Genomic DNA, 10803 nt, shown 5'->3' with positions numbered 1-10803 from the left:
CCCATCACATGGACTCTTCACCCTCCTGCCCTCTGGGAGGCGCCACAGGAGCCTCCGGACTAAGACCACCAGGTACCGGAACAGCTTCTTCCCCACAGCTGTCAGACTCCTGAACTCTGCCTCCTGACATCTGACCCACGTTAAACTCATGGACTGAACATACACACACCCACAATGGACAACTGTACCCTCAAACACAATAATAACATGGACTGAACCACCACTTACAACCACTAGCACTTTATATAGCCTCTGTAGAAACTATCTACACCCTCACTTATCTTAACTGCACTACTGTATAGCTCTGTGTAAATAATCATTCTGTACATTCGATAATTTTTAATCCTACAACTGTTTACAACTTGCATAGTTCCCATTTCTGTATAGCTGTATATCCCAGATTCTGTAAAGTTATTTATTTCATATTCTGTATAGTTTTTCATATTTATATCCTGTTCATATCCTGTACATAGCTTGTACTCACTACAGCCTGTACATACTTATAGTTATAGAATATTCACAACATACTTCATACCGTGTACATTATAACATACTATAATAGACCCATTTCTGTAATATACTCACATATCTATATTATTGCTAATATATATTGTAATATATCTATATCACTAAAGCACTTCTGGATGGATGCAAACTGCATTTCGTTGCCCTGTACCTGTGCATGTGCAATGACAATAAAGTTGAAGTCTATTCTATTCTATCATCTGTGCATTTGTGCATATATAGTACAGTTACATCTTTTATTAAGTGGTGCTAAAAGTTCTACAGTGTCTTTTAACTTTGCAATGCCAAGCGTATTTAACTTGTTATTTGTGATGATGATTGACTACAACCAATACAACCAAGTTTCTTCTTACCAGTGTCAAAATTATTTGTTTGACAGCACTCATCAATGCATGGAACAATGGGGTAGTGCAGGTAAGAAAATTGTAGATTTACACAAGTTAAGGAGGTCTCTTGGAGCCATTTCTAAACAACTGCATCAGTCATCAGTTCAAATAGTTATATATAAGTTATTCAGATGTGCCACCACAAGGTCTGAAATAAAACCCAAACCATCTCCAAACCATCTTTCTCTCACCCCAACCGGTCGCAGCAGATGGCCGCCCCTCCCTGAGCCTGGTTCTGCCGGAGGTTTCTTCCTGTTAAAAGGGAGTTTTTCCTTCCCACTGTCGCCAAAGTGCTTGCTCATAGGGGGTCATATGATTGTTGGGTTTTTCTCTGTATCTATGAAGCGCCTTGAGGCGACTTTTGTTGTGATTTGGCGCTATATAAATAAAATTGAATTGAAATTGAAATTGAATCTCCCTCACATGAGAGCAAATGGATTAGGATGTTCAGGATCAATTCAGGAGCCACCAAGACTCAAGCCTGCCATGGAATGGAAAGTGCTTGAAGAAACTGTGACAGCGTCACTGTCCACAGTTAAGCAAGTTTTACACTGACTTTCAGAGTGCTAACCAAAATCGACATCTTCAAGCTTGACTGAAATTTGCAGCTGGCCACATGGACAAACCAAAGGCCTTTTGGTGAAAGGGTAGAAAAGACAAAGATTGAGCATTTAGCCACAATGACAAGAGGTCTGTTTGGAGGAGTAAAGTGAGGCTTTCCAGCCTAAGAAAAGTATACCAACTATCAAGCATTGTGGTGGTAGCATCATGCTCCGGGGCTGTTTTTCCTGCCAGTGGTACTGGTACATTGCACTAAGTGGATGGAATAATGAAGAAGGACAACCTCCAAGTTCTTCAACTTAACTTCAGATCAGCAGCTAAATGGTTGAAACTTGGACACAGTTTGGTGTTCCAACAAGACAATGATCCCAAATACACATGAAGACTAGTTTGGGAACGGATAAAGCAGGTGAAGCATCTTGAGGAAAGGCCTTCCCACTGTGCTTAAAAGCTTGGTCCATGCCAGGAAACCAACCAATTCTCTGCCCAAAAGAGTGCTCAATTATCCAGACAGAATTATTCCTGAAACTTAGTGATGGCTACCAAGACTCTGGTCAAGGTGCAACTTGCTCAGGGGCATTTAACCAAATCAGTGGGTGTGTATGTATATATTTGTGCCTGTATGTATACTCTTGGCATTATGTAGTTTTAAGCTTGTGCACCAAATTCTGTTTTTTGTGTTTTAGAGTTATTAAAGATGTTCTGTACAATCATTGCATAATGAAAAAGAACCGTTCAAAGGAATCATTAAAAGCTCCAAATTACCATTAAATTAATGCCCATGATGAGTCTATGTAAACTTCTGAAAACAGCTATGTAAAGATGCACAAAATAACTTCAGTTATATTACACTTTAGAATGACATTCACTCTGAACTGACTTCAGCTTAGTACAAAATACGATTTGAGGGCCTTGCCATTATTAGCATCATGGGAATAATGAAAGCATAAGTTAGTGGAACACATTAGAAACACGCTACCATTGACCAGAAGATGATGACAGTGTGGATGACATGTGTGGTGGTGACCCTGTTATATTGGCCATTCACTTCTGAGCCGTGACATCATTCCACTCTCTTTTTCTTTCTCATGTTTCGCTCTCTGTTTGGTATTCTGTTTCTCCTATTCAAATAGACACTGCTGCAATTACAGTCCAGTATGCAGTAGAAATATGGGAGGGAAAAAGACCGTATGTGAGGGAGGGACTGCTTGAATAAATAGAATCAAAGAAAATTTCTGTCAAAGAAAGTCAGGCAAAGGGAAAAGGTAGAGGTGAAGAAGGAAATCAATCATAATGAAAATGTTGTGGAGAAAAATAGAGATGCTCGGAGCCATAGTCAGAAAGGAAGCATAAGAGTTAGAAAAGGATAGTTGGGTGGTAGAAAATAATGCAGCATGGCCTCTGATTTTTATTCACCAAAGCAGTACCTCTGGGAACTGTCTGTCTGTGTCTGAATGCACGGATGGTCGGCTTGGTGTGTGTGTGTAAAGGAGACTATCAGATGTCTCTCCTCTTTCAGGTATCTTCCTTCTCTCGCTTTCACTTGGCATGGCTCCCTCTGAGCTGAAAGAGGCATTGTGCCCCATGTTTTACGGTTCTGTTCTAACATTCATACAATCTTTCATTCTCTCTCCTTTTCTAAACAGGGGGACTGAAAAACATGAGCCCCAAACATATTAAATTAAATCCGAGAGTGTGAAAAATACTGATTTCTGTTCAGCTTGTAATGCATATTTCTCTGACATCAACACCAGGACAGGGAAGTGAGCAAACATTCAGAAAGAGCTAACAAAGAGATGCCTGTGTGCTTGAATATCAGCTCATTCAGACAAGCAAGGACATTACCCAGCTATTTATTTAGACCTAGGAGAGATATGCTCCCGTTCTATCACCAGTAAAGGAATGCATATTGACAGTTGTGAATCATTGTAACCCAATTTTCCTCCTGCATAGATCGACTCTGATAACAAATGCATGACGTATTCCATTTGGAGCTTGTATTGATTAGACTACTGCCTCTCTCCCAGACTATTGATCTGAGGAGCCTTGTGGCTTTGCTAAAGTATGATACTTTACACAAAATTTTCTTTTATCTAAATTATTATTCAGATTGTAAGTTTTCCGTTAATGTGACAGCAATCAATACTTTTACAACAGCTGATCAAATAACCATATATAATGTGCAAATAGTCCAATAATTTCAACATATTTATAAGCTGTAGGAGTTTAATATAACTGATGGTCAGGGAAGCATTGAATAAATGTATTATTTATTTACTATTAATACATTAAGAACAGGAATTGAAACTATGCTTCATATTTTAAAGGTAAAATGCATCAGCGATGTGTGACCATGGGCTAAAGATTATATGACATTTAGCTTCTTTAGAGTCACATGGTGAAGAATGCTTTGATCACATGACCGTAGCTCACAAAACTAAAGACTATCGACTAGACTAGACTATCAAATCATTCATAATGGAAAAACTTAATTCTGTGCCAGCTTTAAAGTAAGTAGACATTCCCAATATACAAAGACATGGCCACTGTACTGTATACCTTTTGTTCTCTAAATCTAAACTATGACTTTATACTAATTCTTTAAACAGTGCTCTGCTCATATATATATAAAGCAGCAACTGATAAGCAGAACATCGTTGTTTGTGGGGCAGTGTGTGACATTTCAAAAGCAAGTATCCATATGGTGATGACATTTGGGTCCATTACTGCACTGTGGTACGGTAACCTGCACATCTTTGAAGGCCCCATTGCTCAGTGACAAATGCAGGTTCCTGCAGCAACACATGCCTACATTCAGATGCAAGTATTACAATAGCACATCTATGTACTAAAATTTCATTGCATTCTTTATGTTTATACATGTACATGTCAGCCACTCGGGAAAAACATTCATCATGTCATAAAATGACAGAGACTAATCTGTGCTTAAAAATTTACTCAGGAATTCAGCGTTGCAAATGTAACTTGACCTAAATCTGAGTAAAAAAACCACAACTGTAACGTGCAATTTCTGAAGAAGACACCCAGTGACACATGTTTAGAGCTGCCTGAGAGAGTTCACACCAGCCTGCCTTAGATCATTAACTCTGCTTGAGGCCAGGTATATAATTCATCCAGCAAGTGTTAATTGCAAACACAGAGATAACACAAACCTCAGCAAAACAGACCCCCACACCTCCCTCCCTCAGTAATAAAACAGTAAGGGGCACAGTGCCCTGTGAAGGCTGCAGGGGGTGGGCTGTTCTCAAGAAAAACATGACTGCTACTTATTCCTTTAAATAATTAAACACTCTAAATATCAATGCACAGATTAACTGGGTGTATTAAACAGAGCACACATAAGAAAACAGATGAGGAATAGCAAGCTAGCTTGTAGTTAGCATGTCTTCACACTAATATGGGAACATATTAGTGCAGGTAACACACTTTTCACACGATACCCTCTGCAACATTAGTGGCTTCTTCTCCATCAGTTGAAGTTGCTATTCAGAGTTAGGATGTCTCACGTGGGTTAAATCAAATGACAATAAACTGGTGGCAGAATAAGATGCATTGTACCTGAGTGTGCTGGTGTCAAGCAGCATTGAATTCAGATCGAGGTATGTTACAGAAATGTTACATGATCTGAAATCGTAATATTGCCCAAGTGATGTGCGTAATTTCACATTTATGTTAGATTTAAGGAGATTGTTTTTTAGCAGTGCACTTAAAATACAACACAGATGAAAATGAAAAAAAAAAACAGAGACCTAGTCTCTGGAAAATGCATCAGAGAGAAAGAGAGCGATAACAAAAAGGAGGCAGGGAAGAGAGAAGCAGGTGGTCACTGGAAAAATCATTAGAGACACTGAACAAAGTAGCAATCCAATCTTCTCCCTCTTTCAAACACGCGCGCGCGCACACACACACACAGAAATAGATAAGAATCCAGTATTGACCTTGATCATGTCACAAACCGATCAACAATGTTTACAGATTTATTTTTTTTAAAGGTTAAATATTTATGTTAACAAACATTAAGCAACAGTAATAATACACGTGGTGGCAAATGTGACAGAAATAAGCACTCTGGATATGAATATAGATTAAGTCTGGGTGACTCATCAACACACACACTCACAATGTGATTATGGGTTGTCGCATTACCATGGAAACACATCCTGTAATGTGCTAATGCCTCATTTGTGTGTGTGTGTGTGTGTGTGTGTGTGTGTGTGTGTGTGTGTGTGTGTGTGTGTGTGTGTGTGTGTGTGTGTGTTAGTGGGTGGAAGGTGGTAGAAGTGTCACACTTACCCTTAATTGTACAATAGTCAGACAGCACAGATATTTTCATTATGACACGGGGGCTGTGCAATGAGAGGTTCAGTGGAAAATAGTGTCTGTGTAACTGAAACTTTACAAGATGTTACCAGTTTTAAAGAGTGGCTTTCAAAGATTTTTGACAAAAAAGTTCATTATGTTCATGTTATTATTTTTACATTTATTATCAAATTTACATTTATTTAACTAGCTTCCTTCTCAAGGACATTATTATAATGTGAGTCAGTTTCTTGTGTTTTCCTTTAAGCGCAAACCAATGGACAGTGCATGCAACCTGTAGTAGAGACTGATGCATGTTAACCTGACAATATTGTGCACACTAATCAGTCAAGTGTTGAATTAAATAACTGGTAAACCTCATCCACACAAATTTCGCTTTCAAGTAAAGAAATGTGGAAAGTTTTGTATAATCAGTTGTCTGTATAACAGTTGTGAGTGGGCCCTGCACAGGATCAGTTGTGGTGTGATGTGGTCAGTTTACTTTAAGGTAGAGGTAACAACAGCCTTCCTCAGCCTACTGAAGATGTGTGCATATTCTGACACAACATGTCATTTGTGTTTTTCTTAATACGTGGAATCCATAGTCCACAGATAAGTAAGTTAAAATATACAGATAATCACACGTGTTGTATAAAACTGTTTAATGATTAACAAAAAAAACAGTATTTGTATGGGAAAGTGAAAGTCTGCATAACACGTGCAATAATCTGAGCATTTTTTGCATTTTGGATTCTTTTTGTATGTCTGTGCAAGTGTCTGCAAACGTCTCATCAGGTGCACACACAGAGCAAAAGAGCTGGTGCAAATGTAGACAGCTCATGTGTGGTCATACAGAATGAGTAAAGAAGTGCAAAACACGACAGAGATTAGGTTGTGTTGACACCATTTAGAGTGATAACTATATCTCTGTATATGGTTATGAAATCCAATATGACACCAGTGGCAACTAAGGGGCATCAACATTGCTCTGTGCAGGTAGGTGCAAGCGAGCTTCCCCTGCATTGGCCAACTCAGTGACATGCACAAGACTATCCTGCACTGTTAGTTAGCAGTATTATATGTATTGTGTATTAGGTGAATTGATAAGCAACAACACAGTTATACTATGGATGTCACGGCTGAGGCCTCAGTCCCAGGCCTAGAGACAGGTTAGGGACCCTCTGTCACCTACAGTCACTAGGGAAAATGTGTATTCCCTGAATAGTTAGCGAGTCGTTGCTGACTGCTGTCAGGTGAAATCAGTATCAAAGAGGGTGCTGCACCAAAAACCTCTCTGTGATTGCTTTGGTCACTAGCAGATTATTCCTGTCACCCATAGTTTACATGAGAGATTCTGACTTCTCTGCAAATGCTGGCCATTTACTCTCTGAGCAGTAGTGAAACCTGAAAAAACATAACACAAACCAGAAATAGAAAACATTCACCTTTAATGTAAAAGCTGCAACTTGCCTCAACGCTGCAACCAAGCCATTTCAAAAGTTTAAAAAAGTTCAAGAGTTCAGTCTTTAGAAGTGAGAATTCTCCGTTATTTGAGAGTTTTTGCAGACAAATCCAATGCAAATTATCGCATTCACAACAATGTTTTCAGTGCAGCACTGTATTTCTCCTCATATTTGACCAATGTTTCATGAGTGACTACCACCACCTGCTCACCGGCCAGTCAGAGAATACAGTGTTCTCTAGGCCTGTGTGACCAAGAGCTTCGTAACTACTAGTTGGCTACTAACTACCCAACTTGCTAGCTCATGTTAGATAGTGTATTAAAATTACTACTAGAATTAGCACTGCTGGTCTTAATATCATCCACTCAAGAAAGTATTTTGCTGCTTGTTGATGAAATCTAACACCGACCAGGAGGAAGCAAGCACAGGTCACTTTTGATACACAAAATCAAAAGTCACTCCTCCATTAGTTTAAGATGTTGACCGTAATGTTGGCCTGAATTTTGTCCGATGTTTGTCACATTACCTTTCGCCAAGACTGACCTGACTAGATGAAACTGGCTTCCCTACTTAAAAAACAACATACGGGAAACTTTGAGGAACATCTGCTCAAGGCCATCTGCAAACCTGGCTCTAAAAATTAAAGTATAAATGCTACAAAAATGCTTCATAGATTATGCACCTTCTGGAGATATCCAGTCATTATTGCAGTAGCAATGCTATGAATAAGCTCCAGGGAGACAGTTATACACAGATCCTAACAGTAAAGAATAAGTGTCAGGTGTAATCTGTGTCCCCACAGGAATTGATTTGCAGAAATTTGACCAGAGGTCATGAAAAGTCCGCATCAGTGGGTGACATTGAGCAACTACAGTTGAATTTTTTAAAAAAAAGCTGCCATGTGAAGTGGCCGATTCTTGAGATGAACTCTTCTCAACTCTGGGCACACAGTTGAAGGTGTTACCAAAGAAAGCGGTGACTGATTTATGACAGAGTGATAAGGAATGTCTGCTGTAGCAGCCAGCTATCAGTCTCAACATAATGTGTGTGGAGCGACTTGCTTCCTGTGTTGACGCAGCTTGCTTTGTTTCACCTTGCGTATCTGATCTGCATCTGACAGAAAGTTATTGTTGCTCAAGGAGATTTGAATAATTGATAAATTGCAAACCTGGTAAGAAAATTTTTCATTAAACATCAGATTAATTAGTTTTGAGCTTAAGCACATCGCAGTTTGTAAATTAGACAACGATCAGAAAAATGTAGACTTAATTGCACGAGATTGACATGGCTTATTCCTGAAACTGTAATCACAACTTCTACTGTGCAAAGACCAAGAGAGCACTACTTAATATTTAAGACAGATAACAATATTCATGCATGCCTTTTATGCACGACTGAGTTTTGGCCTTGCAAGTAGAAGCCTGGAATTCCTGCAGCATTCGAGAGTGGGAGTGCTGACTGCTTACAGGAAAATGGACAAAAAAACATTTTAGAGCTTGATACAGACTGATACAGACTCCCTAAAATGAACTATGTCCAAGCCTCTGCTCAGGCTTAGGGTGACTGGGTTAATCTGTAACACTTACAAAGGAATTTATACTGTGTCTGTATGGCTATAAATACACTTGCGCATGAACTATAAAGACCAATAATTAACATGATTTATTCGAGTATGAAAAATGCAAGTAGGTGGTAATCATTTTGTTGGCCCATTGTGCCTTTCTTCCACAAAAGCAGTTACCATGGTACTGTCTGTCACGGGTATATGTAATTGTAATTATGTAATCCACTGTGTGCACTGCTGTTACTGGTAAGCAGATTTAAACTGCAGATTCACAAACTTTCAGCACCGATGGCCATGAAACCCATGTACAATAAATATACAGGGGCAGAGGTGAAGATGTAAGCAGGTTCTGAAGTTTGAATCCTAATCTTCTGTTTTACATTTGTTACACAATCATTTTTCTATTAATCTGCATGCATTATTCCCTTTTAAGGGAGTGTGTGTATTGTTATGCCCTCTTTAATGGCCAGAGCAGCTAAAAAAAAAGGTTTTACTGACTGCCAAGTAAATGGGGCCAAAATGCAGGACATCAGATACTGAAAACAATGTTAAGAAGTCAGATAAAAATGAGCAGATGATTTGGAGATCCTAGGTGGACGGGCCAGGAGAGAGGCCCAGGAATCGGAACACATGTAAACTGATGACTTCAAGTTGACATCCTGTGACTGTAGAGTTGTGACTTCCTGCCCAGCAGCTGAAGAGCAGGAAACCAGGTTGACAGCCAAGTGACCCATTGGCCTAGAAAGGGTAACCTGGTGGCATATAGGTGAGGAGGCAAAGATACTCAGAAGGTTAGGAGTCATGAGGCCACCACGAAAGGTTGGATATAAAAGAAACTTCCAGGAATCAGGTAGGAGCACAGCAGTAAAGGGAGTCGAGCAGAAGGTGGATAAACCTGAATCAGAGCAGATGAGAGAAGGCTGACTTTAGATCCAACAGGAACGTCAATGGAGATCCAAAAAACAGATCAAAAATAAAATGAAAAGACAGAGAGAGGGGCTCCAGTAGTCAGTTTTCTTTTTTTTTTAAATTGTCTGTTTAAATTCACTATATAAAAACAAAAACATTATCTTTTATGACTTTGGCCTTGCCATGGCAGGCGCTAAGCTAACAAGCGCAACAGCACAAACATGAACAACAGTAGCCTGCAGACAGGTTTTTTCTTACTCTGCCCCCCTGGTGAGAGTAAACTCCTACAACTGTGCTCAACCATGAAAGTCCCTTTAGGAACAGGAGGACTCAGCACCGTAGTAATTAGCTGGGGATTCGGAGCTGGAGTCAAGCACTGAAGAAATGATTTATCTTCAAACTGAAAATAAAATTTTTATTTCACTGTTTGCAGATTTAGTCACAAAGACTTTAATCTGTGTGGAATGATTCAAACTTTCCTTAAAATGTTCATTTTGATACCGTGTGTCATTTTGTTGTTAGCCTCTCACTACCCTTTGGCTTCCACTTTCCTCAGCCCCTGGAATTTCTGCAGTCTGAGAAAGGTCAACGTGAAAAAGTAACGCACCAATAAGCTAAAAGCGGAAGACACAGAGAGATAAAAATCTTAATAAAACTGTCTAATTTTGGTCTATGACATAAAAAAGAAAAAGAAAAAAGAATTATAAACCTTATGAACACATGAGAGCATGTCAGAGCACACCAAAACAAACCAATAAATTTTTACAAGCAAACAACCTCAGCAGACTTTCATAGCAATAACCACCAATCTTATCTGGCAGCCATAACAGATACTACTCTTCCAGCTTTGCCTATCTCAGCTTGGTTGTACTGAAGTCTGTTGTCACGATAAGAGAAGTTGTTTTGATTGCTATTAGGCGTGTGTTTCGCTTCTTCACTTCTTTCATTTCTTCAAAGTTGCAACCATGAGCTTGCAGTATTTACCATTGTGGCCCACTGCTTGGTTTAGTAATGGAACTGCACCCGGGTAAACCCTGAAAAGTTTACAGGAAAAAAAGGTAAACCCCTCATCATC

Source organism: Astatotilapia calliptera, chromosome 18, assembly GCF_964374335.1.
Source record: "Astatotilapia calliptera chromosome 18, fAstCal68.1, whole genome shotgun sequence".
Lineage (NCBI taxonomy): Eukaryota > Metazoa > Chordata > Actinopteri > Cichliformes > Cichlidae > Astatotilapia > Astatotilapia calliptera.
This window is presented reverse-complemented; position numbering follows the sequence as displayed.